This window comes from Mobula hypostoma, chromosome 11, assembly GCF_963921235.1.
Source record: "Mobula hypostoma chromosome 11, sMobHyp1.1, whole genome shotgun sequence".
Classification (NCBI taxonomy): Eukaryota; Metazoa; Chordata; class Chondrichthyes; order Myliobatiformes; family Myliobatidae; genus Mobula; species Mobula hypostoma.
Genome location: NC_086107.1, coordinates 115207154 through 115222267, shown reverse-complemented (window position 1 = coordinate 115222267; position 15114 = coordinate 115207154). Strand labels below are relative to the sequence as shown.

The window sequence follows — 15114 nt, the reverse complement described above, 5'->3', positions numbered from 1 at the left end:
TCAGTGCCCCTGCTGGCGAGGCCATCCCGTCCACAGCCATCGCTCTGTGCGCTTGACCCGGCGCCGGGAGTGCGGGGACCGGGGACCGAGGACCGGGTCTGCTGAGGCCGCAGCAGGCGCACCCGAGGTTGGTTTTGATATTTGCGGGGTGGATTTTGCAAAGACGCGTTCGGAGGAGAAATTGGTTTTTAAACTTTCGTACATCCTCCCTGTCAGCTCCCTCTTTCACCCATCTCTCCCCATTTGACCCTTGCCCCCTAAGACAAACTCCCCTACAACTTACTCCGGCTCTGTCAACCTCTCCCCCCCTCCCCCTCCGTCACCCCTCCCCCGCCGTCCCCCCTCCCTCCCTCCCCCCCTCCCCCTCCGTCCCCCCTCCCTCCAGCCCCCTCCGTCCCCACTCCCTCCCCCTCCGTCCCCCCTCCCTCCCTCCCCCTCCGCCCCCCTCCCCCTCCGTCCCCCCTCCCACCCTCCCTCCCCCTCCCTCCCCCTCTGTCCCCCCTCCCTCCCTCCCCCTCCGCCCCCCTCCCCCTCCGTCCCCCCTCCCACGCTCCCTCCCCCTCCCTCCCCCTCCGCCCCCCTCCCCCTCCGTCCCCCTCCGTCCCCCCTCCCTCCCTCCCCCTCCGTCACCCCTCCCCCTCCGTCCCCCCTCCCTCCCCCCCCCTCCCTCCCCCTCCGTCACCCCTCCCTCCCCCTCCGTCACCCCTCCCCCTCCGTCACCCCTCCCCCTCCGTCCCCCCTCCCCCGCCGTCCCCACTCCAACCCCCTCCGTCACCCCTCCCCCTCCGTCCCCCCTCCCTCCCCCTCCGTCCCCCTCCCTCCCCGTCTCCGTCACCCCTCCCTCCCTCCCCCTCCCTCCCCCTCCGTCACCCCTCCCCCTCCGTCCCCCCTCCCTCCCTCCCCCTCCGTCCCCCCTCCCCCACCCTCCCTCCCCCTCCCTCCCCCTCCGTCCCCCCTCCCCCTCCCTCCCCCCCTCCCCCCCTCCCCCTCCGTCCCCCTCCCTCCCTCCCCCTCCATTCCCCCCCTCCCTCCCCCTCAGTCACCCCTCCCCCTCCGTCCCCCCTCCCTCCCTCCCCCTCCCTCCCCCTCCGTCACCCCTCCCCCTCCCCCTCCCTCCCCCTCCCCCTCCGTCCCCCTCCCTCCCCCTCCGTCCGCCATCCCCCGCCGTCCCCCCTCCCTCCCCCCTCCCTCCCCCTCCGTCCCCCCTCCCCCTCCGTCCCCACTCCCTCCCCCTCCATTCCCCCTCCCTTCCTCTCCGTCCCCCCTCCCTCCCCCTCCCTCCCCCTCCGTCCCCCCTCCCTCCCTCCCCCTCCGTCCCCCCCCCTCCCCCTCCGTCCCCACTCCCTCCCCCTCCCCCCTCCCTCCCCCTCCGTCCCCCCTCCCTCCCTCCCCCTCCGTTCCCCCTCCCTCCCCCTCCGCCCCCCCTCCCTCCCCCCCCCTCCCTCCTCCCCCTCCGTCCCCCCTCCCTCCCTCCCCCACCCCTCCCCCTCCGTCACCCCTCCCCCTCCGTCCCCCCTCCCTCCCCCTCCGTCCCCCTCCGTCCCCCTCCCTCCCCCTCCCTCCCCGTCTCCGTCACCCCTCCCTCCCTCCCGCTCCGTCACCTCTCCCCCTCCGTCCCCCCCTCCCCCTCCCTCCCCCTCCGTCCCCCCTCCCCCTCCCTCCCCCTCCATTCCCCCTCCCTCCCTCTCCCTCCCTCCCCCTCCCTCCCTCTCCCTCCCTCCCCCTCTGTCACCCCTCCCTCCCCCCCTCCCCCTCCCACCCCCCTCCCCCTCCGTCCCCCCTCCCTCCCTCCCTCTCCCTCCGTCCCCCCTCCCTCCCCCTCCGTCCCCCTCCCTCCCCGTCTCCGTCACCCCTCCCTCCCTCCCCCTCCCTCCCCCTCCGTCACCCCTCCCCCTCCGTCCCCCCTCCCCCGCCGTCCCCCCTCCCTCCCCATCCGTCACCCCTCCCCCTCCGTCCCCCCTCCGTCCCCCCTCCGTCCCCCCTCCCTCCCCCCTCCCTCCCCATCCGTCACCCCTCCCCCTCCGTCCCCCCTCCCTCCCCCTCCGTCCCCCCTCCCTCCCCCTCCGTCCCCCTCCCTCCCCGTCTCCGTCACCCCCTCCCTCCCCGTCTCCGTCACCCCTCCCTCCCCGTCTCCATCCCCCCTCCCCCTCCGTCACCCCTCCCTCCCCGTCTCCATCACCCCTCCCTCCCCGTCTCCATCACCCCTCCCCCTCCGTCACCCCCACCCCCTCCGTCACCCCCTCCCTCCCCGTCTCCGTCCCCCTTCCCCCTCCATCACCCCTCCCCCTCCGTCACCCCCTCCCTCCCCGTCTCCGTCACCCCCTCCCTCCCTGTCTCTGTCACCCCCTCCCTCCCCGTCTCCGTCCCCCTTCCCCCTCCGTCACCTCTCCCCCTCCGTCACCTCTCCCCCTCCGTCACCCCTCCCCCTCCGTCACCCCCTCCCTCCCCGTCACCTCCTCCCTCCCCGTCTCCGTCACCCCTCCCCCTCCGCCCCCCCCTCCCCTCCGTCACCCCCTCACTTCCCGTCTCCGTCCCCCCTCCTCCCTGTCTCCGTCACCCCCTCCCTCCCTGTCTCCGTCACCCCTCCCTCCCCGTCTCCGTCACCCCCTCCCTCCCCGTCTCTGTTCCCCCCTCCCCCTCCGTCACCCCCTCCCTCCCCTCCGTCTCCGTCACCCTCCCCCTCTGTCACCCCTCCCCCTCCGTCACCCCTCCCTCCCTCCCCTTCCCTCCCCCTCCGCCCCCCCTCCCTCCCCGTCTCCGTCCCCCCTCCCCCTCCGTCACCCCCTCCCACTCCGTCACCCCCTCCCTCCCTGTCTCCGTCCCCCTCCCCCTCCATCACCCCCTCCCTCCCCGTCTCCGTCCCCCCTCCCCCTCTGTCAACCCCTCCCTCCCCATCTCCGTCCCTCCTCCCTCCCCGTCTCCGTCCCCCTCCCCCTCTGTCACCCATCCCCCTCCATCACCCCTCCCTCCCTCCCTCCCTCCCTCCCCCTCAAGTCACCCCTCCCCCTCCGTCACCCCCTCCCTCCCCCTCCCTCCCCGTCTCCGTCACCCCTCCCTCCCCGTCTCCGTCCCCCTTCCCCCTCCGTCACCTCTCCCCCTCCGTCACCTCTCCCCCTCCGTCACCTCTCCCCCTCCGTCACCCCCTCACTTCCCGTCTCCGTCCCCCCTCCCCCTCCGTCACCCCCTCCCTCCCTGTCTCCGTCACCCCTCCCCCTCTGTCCCCCCTCCCTCCCCGTCTCCGTCACCCCTCCCCCTCCGACACCCCCTCCCTCCCCGTCTCCGTCACCCCCTCCCTCCCCGTCTCTGTTCCCCCCTCCCCCTCCGTCCCCCCTCCCCCTCCGTCACCCCCTCCCTCCCTGTCTCCGTTCCCCCTCCCCCTCCGTCACCCCCTCCCTCCCCATCTCTGTCCCCCCTCCCTCCCCGTCTCCGTCCCCCTCCCCCTCCATCACCACCTCCCTCCCCGTCTCCGTCCCCCCTCCCTCCCCGTCTCCGTCACCCCTCCCTCCCCGTCTCCGTCACCCTCCCCCTCTGTCACCCCTCCCCCTCCGTCACCCCTCCCTCCCTCCCCTTCCCTCCCCCTCCGTCCCCCCTCCCTCCCCGTCTCCGTCCCCCTCCCCCTCTGTCCCCCTCCCCCCTCCATCACCCCCTCCCTCCCCATCTCCGTCCCCCCTCCCTCCCTGTCTCCGTCCCCCCTCCCTCCCCCTCCGTCACCCCCTCCCACTCCGTCACCCCCTCCCTCCCCGTCTCCGTCACCCCCTCCCTCCCCGTCTCTGTTCCCCCCTCCCCCTCCGTCCCCCCTCCCCCTCCGTCACCCCCTCCCTCCCTGTCTCCGTCCCCCCTCCCCCTCCGTCACCCCCTCCCTCCCCATCTCCGTCCCCCCTCCCTCCCCGTCTCCGTCCCCCTCCCCCTCCATCACCCCCTCCCTCCCCGTCTCCGTCCCCCCTCCCTCCCCGTCTCCGTCCCCCCTCCCTCCCCGTCTCCGTCACCCCTCCCTCCCCGTCTCCGTCACCCTCCCCCTCTGTCACCCCTCCCCCTCCGTCACCCCTCCCTCCCTCCCCCTTCCCTCCCCCTCCGTCCCCCCTCCCTCCCCGTCTCCGTCCCCCTCCCCCTCTGTCCCCCCTCCCCCTCCAACACCCCCTCCCTCCCCATCTCCGTCCCCCCTCCCTCCCCGTCTCCGTCACCCCCTCCCACTCCGTCACCCCCTCCCTCCCTGTCTCCGTCCCCCTCCCCCTCCGTAACCCCCTCCCTTCCCGTCTCCGTCACCCCCTCCCTCCCCGTCACCCCCTCCCTCCCTGTCTCCGTCACCCCCTCCCCCTCCATCACCCCTCCCCCTCCGTCACCCCCTCCCTCCACGTCTCCGTCCCCCCTCCCCCTCCATCACCCCTCCCCCTCCGTCACCCCCTCCCTCCGTCACCCCCTCCCTCCCTGTCTCTGTCACCCCCTCCCTCCCCGTCTCCGTCCCCCTTCCCCCTCCGTCACCTCTCCCCCTCCGTCACCTCTCCCCCTCCGTCACCCCCTCCCTCCCCTTCACCTCCTCCCTCCCCGTCTCTGTCACCCCCTCCCTCCCCGTCTCCGTCACCCCTCCCCCTCCGCCCCCCTCCCCCTCCGTCACCCCCTCACTTCCCGTCTCCGTCCCCCCTCCCCCTCCGTCACCCCCTCCCTCCCTGTCTCCGTCACCCCTCCCCCTCTGTCCCCCCTCCCTCCCCATCTCCGTCACCCCTCCCCCTCCGTCACCCCCTCCCTCCCCGTCTCCGTCACCCCCTCCCTCACGTCTCTGTTCCCCCCTCCCCCTCCGTCCCCCCTTCCCCTCCGTCACCCCCTCCCTCCCTGTCTCCGTCCCCCCTCCCCCTCCGTCACCCCCTCCCTCCCCATCTCCGTCCCCCCTCCCTCCCCATCTCCGTCCCCCCTCCCCCTCCATCACCCCCTCCCTCCCTGTCTCCGTCCCCCTCCCCCTCCATCACCCCCTCCCTCCCCGTCTCCGTCCCCCCTCCCTCCCCGTCTCCGTCCCCCTCCCCCTCTGTCACCCCTCCCCCTCCGTTACCCCTCCCTCCCTCCCCTTCCCTCCCCCTCCGTCACCCCTCCCCCTCCGTCCCCCCTCCCTCCCCCTCCGTCCCCCTCCCCCGCCGTCCCCCCTCCCTCCCCCTCCGTCACCCCTCCCCCTCCGTCCCCCTCCCTCTCCCCTCCCTCCCCCTCCGTCCCCCTCCCTCCCCGTCACCCCTCCCTCCCTGTCTCCGTCACCCCCTCCCTCCCCGTTACCCCCTCCCTCCCCGTCTCCGTCACCCCTCCCCCTCCGTCACCCCCTCCCTCCCCGTCTCCGTCACCCCCTCCCTCCCCGTCACCCCCTCCCTCCCCGTCTCCGTCACCCCCTCCCTCCCGTCTCCATCCCCCCTCTCCCCCTCCATCACCCCTCCCTCCCCGTCTCCATCACCCCTCCCCCTCCGTCACCTCCACCCCCTCCGTCACCCCCTCCCTCCCCGTCTCCGTCCCCCCTCCCCCTCCATCACCCCTCCCCCTCCGTCACCCCCTCCCTCCCCGTCTCCGTCACCCCTCCCGCTCCGTCACCCCCTCCCTCCCTGTCTCTGTCACCCCCTCCCTCCCTGTCTCTGTCACCCCCTCCCTCCCCGTCTCCGTCCCCCTTCCCCCTCTGTCACCTCTCCCCCTCCGTCACCTCTCCCCCTCCGTCACCCCCTCCCTCCCCGTCACCTCCTCCCTCCCCGTCTCTGTCACCCCCTCCCTCCCCGTCTCCGTCACCCCTCCCCCTCTACCCCCCCTCCCCCTCCGTCACCCCCTCACTTCCCGTCTCCACCCCCCCTCCCCCTCCGTCACCCCCTCCCTCCCTGTCTCCGTCACCCCTCCCCCTCTGTCCCCCCTCCCTCCCCGTCTCCGTCACCCCTCCCCCTCCGTCACCCCCTCCCTCCCGTCTCCGTCACCCCCTCCCTCCCCGTCTCCGTCACCCCTTCCCCCTCCGTCACCCCCTGCCTACCTGTCTCCGTCCCCCCTCCCCCTCCGTCACCCCCCTCCCTCCCCATCTCCGTCTCCCCTCCCTCCCCGTCTCCGTCCCCCCTCCCCCTCCGTCACCCCCTCCCTCCCTGTCTCCGTCCCCCTCCCCCTCCGTCACCCCCTCCCTCACCGTCTCCATCCCCCTCCCCCTCCGTCACCCCCTCCCTCCCCATCTCCATCCCCCCTCCCTCCCCGTCTCCGTCCCCCTCCCCCTCTGTCACCCCTCCCCCTCCGTCACCCCCTCCCTTCCTGTCTCCGTCCCCCTCCCCCTCCGTCACCCCCTCCCTCCCCATCTCCGTCCCCCCTCCCTCTCCGTCACCCCTCCCTCCTCATCTCCACCCCTCCCTCACCTCCTTCTGTCACCCCCTCCCTCCCTATCTCCGTCCCCCCTCCCTCCCCGTCTCCGTCCCCCTTCCCTCTCCGTCACCTCTCCCCCTCCGTCACCCCCTCCCTCCCCTTCACCTCCTCCCTCCCCGTCTCCGTCACCCCTCCCCCTCCGCCCCCCCTCCCCTCCGTCACCCCCTCACTTCCCGTCTCCGTCCCCCCTCCCCCTCCGTCACCCCCTCCATCCCTGTCTCCGTCACCCCTCCCCCTCTGTCCCCCTCCCTCCCCGTCTCCGTCACCCCTCCCCCTCCGACACCCTCGTCTCTGTTCCCCCCTCCCCCTCCGTCACCCCCTCCCTCCCTGTCTCCGTCCCCCCTCCCCCTCCGTCACCCCCTCCCACTCCGTCACCCCCTCCCTCCCTGTCTCCGTCCCCCTCCCCCTCCATCACCCCCTCCCTCCCCGTCTCCGTCCCCCCTCCCTCCCCGTCTCCGTCCCCCCTCCCTCCCCGTCTCCGTCACCCTCCCACTCTGTCACCCCTCCCCCTCCGTCACCCCTCCCTCCCTCCCCTTCCCTCCCCCTCTGTCCCCCCTCCCCCTCCATCACCCCTCCCTCCCCATCTCCGTCCCCCCTCCCTCCCCGTCTCCGTCCCCCCTCCCCCTCCGTCACCCCCTCCCACTCCGTCACCCCCTCCCTCCCCGTGTCCGTCACCCCCTCCCTCCCCGTCTCCATCCCCCTCCCCCTCCGTCACCCGTCCCTCCCCGTCTCCATCACCCCTCCCCCTCCGTCACCCCCCTCCCCGTCACCCCCTTCCTCCCCTCTCCCCGTCACCCCCTCCCCTCTCCCCGTCTCCCCCTCCCCTCTCACAGTCACCCCCTCCCTCCCCATCTCTATCACCCCCTCCCTCCCCGTCTCCGTCCCCCCTCCCTCCCCGTCTCCGTCCCCCCTCCCTCCCCGTCTCCGTCACCCTCCCACTCTGTCACCCCTCCCCCTCCGTCACCCCTCCCTCCCTCCCCTTCCCTCCCCCTCTGTCCCCCCTCCCCCTCCATCACCCCTCCCTCCCCATCTCCGTCCCCCCTCCCTCCCCGTCTCCGTCCCCCCTCCCCCTCCGTCACCCCCTCCCACTCCGTCACCCCCTCCCTCCCCGTGTCCGTCACCCCCTCCCTCCCCGTCTCCATCCCCCTCCCCCTCCGTCACCCGTCCCTCCCCGTCTCCATCACCCCTCCCCCTCCGTCACCCCCTCCCTCCACGTCTCCGTCCCCCCTCCCCCTCCATCACCCCTCCCCCTCCGTCACCCCCTCCCTCCCCGTCTCCGTCACCCCTCCCCCTCCGTCACCCCCTCCCTCCCTGTCTCTGTCACCCCCTCCCTCCCCGTCTCCGTCCCCCTTCCCCCTCCGTCACCTCTCCCCCTCCGTCACCTCTCCCCCTCCGTCACCTCTCCCCCTCCGTCACCCCCTCCCTCCCCGTCACCTCCTCCCTCCCCGTCTCTGTCACCCCCTCCCTCCCCGTCTCCGTCACCCCTCCCCCTCCGCCCCCCTCCCCCTCCGTCACCCCCTCACTTCCCGTCTCCGTCCCCCCTCCCCCTCCGTCACCCCCTCCCTCCCTGTCTCCGTCACCCCTCCCCCTCCGTCACCCCCTCCCTCCCCATCTCCGTCCCTCCTCCCTCCCCGTCTCCGTCCCCCCTCCCCCTCCATCACCCCCTCCCTCCCTGTCTCCGTCCCCCTCCCCCTCCATCACCCCCTCCCTCCCCGTCTCCGTCCCCCCTCCCTCCCCGTCTCCGTCCCCCTCCCCCCCGTCTCCGTCCCCCTCCCCCTCTGTCACCCCTCCCCCTCCGTCACCCCTCCCTCCCTCCCCTTCCCTCCCCCTCCGTCACCCCTCCCTCCCCGTCTCCGTCCCCCTCCCCCGCCGTCCCCCCTCCCTCCCCCTCCGTCACCCCTCCCCCTCCGTCCCCCCTCCGTCCCCCCTCCCTCTCCCCTCCCTCCCCCTCCGTCCCCCTCCCTCCCCGTCACCCCTCCCTCCCTGTCTACGTCACCCCCTCCCTCCCCGTTACCCCCTCCCTCCCCGTCTCCGTCACCCCTCCCCCTCCGACACCCCCTCCCTCCCCGTCTCCGTCACCCCCTCCCTCCCCGTCTCTGTTCCCCCCTCCCCCTCCGTCCCCCCTCCCCCTCCGTCACCCCCTCCCTCCCTGTCTCCGTCCCCCCTCCCCCTCCGTCACCCCCTCCCTCCCCATCTCCGTCCCCCCTCCCTCCCCGTCTCCGTCCCCCTCCCCCTCCATCACCCCCTCCCTCCCCGTCTCCGTCCCCCCTCCCTCCCCGTCTCCGTCACCCTCCCCCTCTGTCACCCCTCCCCCTCCGTCACCCCTCCCTCCCTCCCCTTCCCTCCCCCTCCGTCCCCCCTCCCTCCCCGTCTCCGTCCCCCTCCCCCTCTGTCCCCCCTCCCCCTCCATCACCCCCTCCCTCCCCATCTCCGTCCCCCCTCCCTCCCCGTCTCCGTCACCCCCTCCACCCCCTCCCACTCCGTCACCCCCTCCCTCCCTGTCTCCGTCCCCCTCCCCCTCCGTCACCCCCTCCCTCCCCGTCTCCGTCACCCCCTCCCTCCCCGTCACCCCCTCCCTCCCCGTCTCCGTCACCCCCTCCCTCCCCGTCTCCATCCCCCCTCCCCCTCCGTCACCCGTCCCTGCCCGTCTCTGTCACCCCCTCCCTCCCTGTCTCCGTCACCCCTCCCCCTCTGCCCTCCTCCCCCTCCGTCACCCCCTCACTTCCCGTCTCCGTCCCCCCTCCCCCTCCGTCACCCCCTCCCTCCCTGTCTCCGTCACCCCTCCCCCTCTGTCCCCCCTCCCTCCCCGTCTCCGTCACCCCTCCCCCTCCGTCACCCCCTCCCTCCCCGTCTCCGTCACCCCCTCCCTCCCCGTCTCCGTCACCCCCTCCCTCCCCGTATCTGTTCCCCCTTCCCCCTCCGTCCCCCCTCCCCCTCCGTCACCCCCTCCCTCCCTGTCTCCGTCCCCCCTCCCCCTCCATCACCCCCTCCCTCCCCATCTCCGTCCCCCCTCCCTCCCCGTCTCCGTCCCCCCTCCCCCTCCATCACCCCCTCCCTCCCTGTCTCCGTCCCCCTCCCCCTCCAACCCCTCCCTCCCCGTCTCCGTCACCCCTCCCGCTCCGACCCCCTCCCTCCGACAACCCCCTCCCTCCGACACCATCACCCCCTCCCTCCCCGTCTCCGTCACCCCCTCCCTCCCCGTCTCCGTCACCCCTTCCCCCTCCGTCACCCCCTGCCTACCTGTCTCCGTCCCCCCTCCCCCTCCGTCACCCCCTCCCTCCCCATCTCCGTCCCCCCTCCCCCTCCGTCACCCCCTGCCTACCTGTCTCCGTCCCCCTCCCCCTCCGTCACCCCCTCCCTCACCGTCTCCATCCCCCTCCCCCTCCGTCACCCCCTCCCTCCCCATCTCCATCCCCCCTCCCTCCCCGTCTCCGTCCCCCTCCCCCTCTGTCACCCCTCCCCCTCCGTCACCCCCTCCCTTCCTGTCTCCGTCCCCCCTCCCCCTCCGTCACCCCCTCCCTCCCCATCTCCGTCCCCCCTCCCTCTCCGTCACCCCCTCCCTCCTCATCTCCACCCCTCCCTCACCTCCTTCTGTCACCCCCTCCCTCCCCATCTCCGTCCCCCCTCCCTCTATGTCCCACCCCTCCCTCTCCGTCACCCCTCCTCACATCTCCGTCACCCCCTCCCTCCCCTCCCTTCCCGTTCACCCCCTCCCTCCCCTCTCTCCATCCCCCTCCCTCCCCATCTGCGTCACCCCCTTCCCCTCTCTCCGTCACCCCCCCTCTCTGTCACCCCCTCCCTCCCCTCTCCCCATCACCCCCTCCCCTCCCTCTCCTCTCACAGTCACCCCCCTCCCTCCCTCCCTCCCCGTCACCCCTCCCTCCCCGTCTCTGTCACCCCCGTTCCCCTCTTCCCTCTTTCTGTCACCCCTCCCTCCCCTCTCTCCGTCACCCCCTCCATCCCCTTTCCCCGTCACCCCCTCCCCTCCCTCCCCTCTCACAGTCACCCCCCTCCCTCCCCGTCTCCGTCACCCCCTCCCTCCCCATCTCCGTCCCCCCCCCTGTCACCCCCTCCCTCTCCGTCACCTCTCCCCACATCTCCGTCATCCCCTCCCTCCCCGTTCACCCCCTCCCTCCCCTCCCTCCGTCACCCCTTCCCTCCCCATCTCCGTCACCCCTTCCCCTCTCTCCGTCACCCCCTCCCTCCCCTCTCCCCGTCACCCCCTCCCCTCCCTCCCCTCTCACAGTCACCCCCTCCCCTCCCTCCCCTCTCACAGTCACCCCTCCCCTCCCTCCCCCTCAGTCACCCCGTCCCTCCCTCCCTCCCCGTCACCCCCCCTCCCCGTCTCTGTCACCCCCCTTCCCCTCTCTCCGTCACCCCTCCCCTCTCTCCGTCACCCCCTCCCCTCCCCTCTCCCCGTCACCCCCTCCCCTCCCCTCTCCCCGTCACCCCCTTCCTCCCCTCTCCCCGTCACCCCCTTCCTCCCCTCTCCCCGTCACCCCCTTCCTCCCCTCTCCCCGTCACCCCCTCCCCTCTCCCCGTCACCCCCTCCCCTCTCCCCGTCACCCCCTCCCTCCCCATCTCTGTCACCCCCTCCCTCCCCGTCTCCCCCTCCCTCCCCGTCTCCGTCACCCCCTCCCTTCCAGTCTCTGTCACCCCTCCCTCCCCTCTCTCCGTCACCCCCTCCCCTCTCTCCGTCACCCCTTGCTGTCTCTGTGAGCCTCTATACCTGCTGTTTTTTCTTCCCCACCCGGCTCTGACCTGAGAGAGGGCTGTTGGACGCTGATATGCTCCCCCCCACAGTCAGTCAGAGGCTAATTGCTGCACAGTGGCTAACTTGGAACGTAATTGTGTTCTCGGGGCAAATGGCCTCATTAATCTTGGTGGGGGCAATTAGGCAGAGTTGCCGCGGGGGGTGATTATGAGCAGATCAACATGATGGGGCTAACATCGCGAAGTCACACAGCGTGGAAACAGGCCCTTCGGCCCAACTGGTCCCTGGTGACCCACATTCCCGTCTAACCCAGTCTGTTTGCCAACGTTCCGCTGATAACCCTTTAAACCTTTCCTGTCTACGTACCCATCCTCGTGTCTTTTAAACATCATTAATGTACCTGCCGCAACCATTTCCTTTGGCAGCTGGTTCCATGTAGGACCTCCCTCTGGATGAAAATGTTCCTAACACAGTTACCCAGCTGCTCAGGACTCTCCTGAGATTCCCAATGGTTTAGTAGATTGGTTTATTGGTTTCACATGTATCAACATCCAGTGAAAAGCTTGCCTTGCATACTGTTCATACAGATCAGATCATTACACAGTACATTCTGTTGAACGAGTATCGTTCAATAGTCTTAACATGAAGCTCCCTCCACATGCCCCATCACACACTCCCGCGGTGAGACACAGAGTGAAACTCCCTCCACACCGTCCCATCACACACTCATGGGGTCAGACACAGAGTGAAACTCCCTCCGCACTGTCCCATCACACACTCCCAGGGTCAGACACAGAGTGAAACTCCCTCCTTACTGTCCCATCACACACTCCCAGGGTCAGACACAGAGTGAAGCTCCCTCCACACCATCCCATCACACACTCCCGGGGTCAGACACAGAGTGAATCTCCCTCCACATCGTCCCATCACACACTCCCGGGGTCAGACACAGAGTGAAACTCCCTCCACACCGTCCCATCACACACTCCCAGGGTCAGACACAGAGTGAAGCTCCCTCCACACCGTCCCATCACACACTCCCGGGGTCAGACACAGAGTGAATCTCCCTCCACACCGTCCCATCACACACTCCCGGGGTCAGACACAGAGTGAAGCTCCCTCCACACCGTCCCATCACACACTCCCGGGGTCAGACACAGAGTGAAGCTCCCTCCACACCGTCCCATCACACACTCCCGGGGTCAGACACAGAGTGAAGCTCCCTCCACACCGTCCCATCACACACTCCCGGGGTCAGACACAGAGTGAAGCTCCCTCCACACCGTCCCATCACACACTCCCGGGGTCAGACACAGAGTGAATCTCCCTCCACACCGACCCATCACACACTCCCGGGGTCAGACACAGAGTGAAGCTCCCTCCACACCGTCCCATCACACACTCCCGGGGTCAGACACAGAGTGAAGCTCCCTCCACACCGTCCCATCACACACTCCCGGGGTCAGACACAGAGTGAATCTCCCTCCACACCGACCCATCACACACTCCCGGGGTCAGACACAGAGTGAAGCTCCCTCCACACCGTCCCATCACACACTCCCGGGGTCAGACACAGAGTGAAGCTCCCTCCACACCGTCCCATCACACACTCCCGGGGTCAGACACAGAGTGAAGCTCCCTCCACACCGTCCCATCACACACTCCCGGGGTCAGACACAGAGTGAAGCTCCCTCCACACCGTCCCATCACACACTCCCGGGGTCAGACACAGAGTGAAACTCCCTCCACACCGTCCCATCACACACTCCCGGGGTCAGACACAGAGTGAAGCTCCCTCCACACCGTCCCATCACACACTCCCGGGGTCAGACACAGAGTGAAGCTCCCTCCACACCGTCCCATCACACACTCCCGGGGTCAGACACAGAGTGAAGCTCCCTCCACACCGTCCCATCACACACTCCCGGGGTCAGACACAGAGTGAAGCTCCCTCCACACCGTCCCATCACACACTGCCGGGGTCAGACACAGAGTGAAGCTCCCTCCACACCGTCCCATCACACACTCCCGGGGTCAGACACAGAGTGAAGCTCCCTCCACACCGTCCCATCACACACTCCCGGGGTCAGACACAGAGTGAATCTCCCTCCACACCGTCCCATCACACACTCCCGGGGTCAGACACAGAGTGAAGCTCCCTCCACACCGTCCCATCACACACTCCCGGGGTCAGACACAGAGTGAAGCTCCCTCCACACCGTGCCATCACACACTCCCGGGGTCAGACACAGAGTGAAACTCCCTCCACACCGTCCCATCACACACTCCCGGGGTCAGACACAGAGTGAAGCTCCCTCCACACCGTCTCATCACACATTCCAGGGTGAAACACAGGTTTGGTTCACGGCCCTCATTTCTGCCTCTCTGGTTGCCTTTGGTCTCCTGTGTTTCCTCTGCCCTTGATGTGTCAAATGAAAGCCATGTGGTTTGACAGGAGGAGGAGTCTTTACTTTGAGGCTCGTGGTCTCAGTCTTTCTCTGGCTGACTTTGAGTCCACTTGTCCGTCAAAGGTACACAGGTGCAGCTTTCTCTTTCAATTTCCTCTCAGTTTTCACTACTGTTAGCCGTGCAAGTCCTGGGCGGAGACACCTGAGTTTGACATATGGTTCCTTTTTCTTCTTGGCGAAGTTCATCACCACCCTCAACATTCAAAGTTCTCTTACCTTGCCGCCCTTGACTGTCCTCCTGACTAGAATATAGTGTCCTGTACTCTGTCCAGTTGGTCTTTAAATTGTCAGATGTGGACTTGCCCACAAACAGCTCTTCCCAGTTGACTCTCCCTCGTTCCTGCCTAATGGTCTGGTAATTTGCCCTGCTCCAATTTAATACTCTCCCGCTTATGCTTATCTATTGCTGTCTTAAAACTTAAGGTCACTGTTCCCAGCGTAAGGTTGGTAACCTGGCCACCAGATCCACTACAGCTCCTCCTCCTGTCAGACTATCAACATTTTGACTTGAGAAACCCTCCTGGATGCACCTAACAAGTTCTGCCCCGGTCTAAACGTCTTGCAGAATGAAGGTCCCAGTTTATTTTTGGGAAGCTGAAGTCTCCCATGACACAACCCCACAGTTTTTACACCTTTCCTTCATCTGTCTGCGTTATCTGTTCTTCAATGTCCTGGTGGCTATCGGGGGTCTGTAGTACATCCCACCAGAGTGATTGCAGTCTTCCTGTTTTTGAGCTCTACCCAAATAGACTCAGTGGGTGAGCCTTTCATTCTGTCCATTCTGAGTGTAGCTGTGATAGCGTCCCTGATTAGCAGTGCACTCCCCCACCTCTTTTACCTCCCTCTCTAAAGCATCGAAACCCTGGCAAGTGCCTTTTCCTTTCCCTCTCTCAACCACGTCTCTGTAATAGCCACAACATCATAGTTCCATGTGCTGATCCCTGCTCCAAATTCACCACCTTTACCTATAAATTTCCCAGCATTAAAATACACACACTTCAAACCAGTTGTCCCATTGTATCTCAGACTTTGCTTCTGCCTGTAATCACAGACATCCACCTTCCTGTCCATCCCTCCACTTTCTGACCGAGTTTTCTGATTCCCACTCCCTGCCAAGCTTGTTTAAACCATCCCGGTCAGTACTGGTGAACTTCTTGGCCAGGATATTGGTTCCCCTCAGACTTGGGAACAACCTGTTGCTCTTGCACAGTTCACTCCTGGCCCCAGAAGAGGTTCCAATAGCCCAAGAGCCTGAAATGCTGCCCCAACACCGGTTCCTCAGCCGTTCATGCATCTGTACTATCATCCTAATCCTGCCCTGACCAGCACACGGCACTGGGAGTCATCCAGATATTGCAACCTCAGAGGTCCTGTTCTTCAGCCTCCTTCCTAATTCCCTCCAGTCTGCACCATGACCTCTGGCTGCTCATTCTCTCCCTTGAGAATATTCTGAGACATCATGGACCCTTGCACCTGTGAGGTAACACATCATCCTGGCCACGGAATCTCCTGTCCGCTCGCTAACCGTCGAGTCTCCTATTGCTTTGCCGGACTTTACCCTTCCCTGCTGAGCCT

The 15114-nt window shown here is 68.6% G+C and overlaps 1 protein-coding gene across 2 annotated transcripts in view; it reads left to right on the top strand.

Annotated features, from left to right (window-relative positions):
* The first annotated feature begins 13 nt into the window (after nt 1-13).
* Nucleotides 14-15114, top strand: part of mto1 (mitochondrial tRNA translation optimization 1) — a 44897-nt gene continuing 29796 nt past the window's right edge. Inside the window, exon 1 of one of the 2 annotated variants that reach the window (XM_063062993.1) lies at nt 14-127. The gene's annotated coding sequence lies outside the window, so the exon portion shown is untranslated. The remainder of the gene's footprint in view (nt 128-15114) is intronic. The other variant, XM_063062994.1, reaches the window with a different exon arrangement.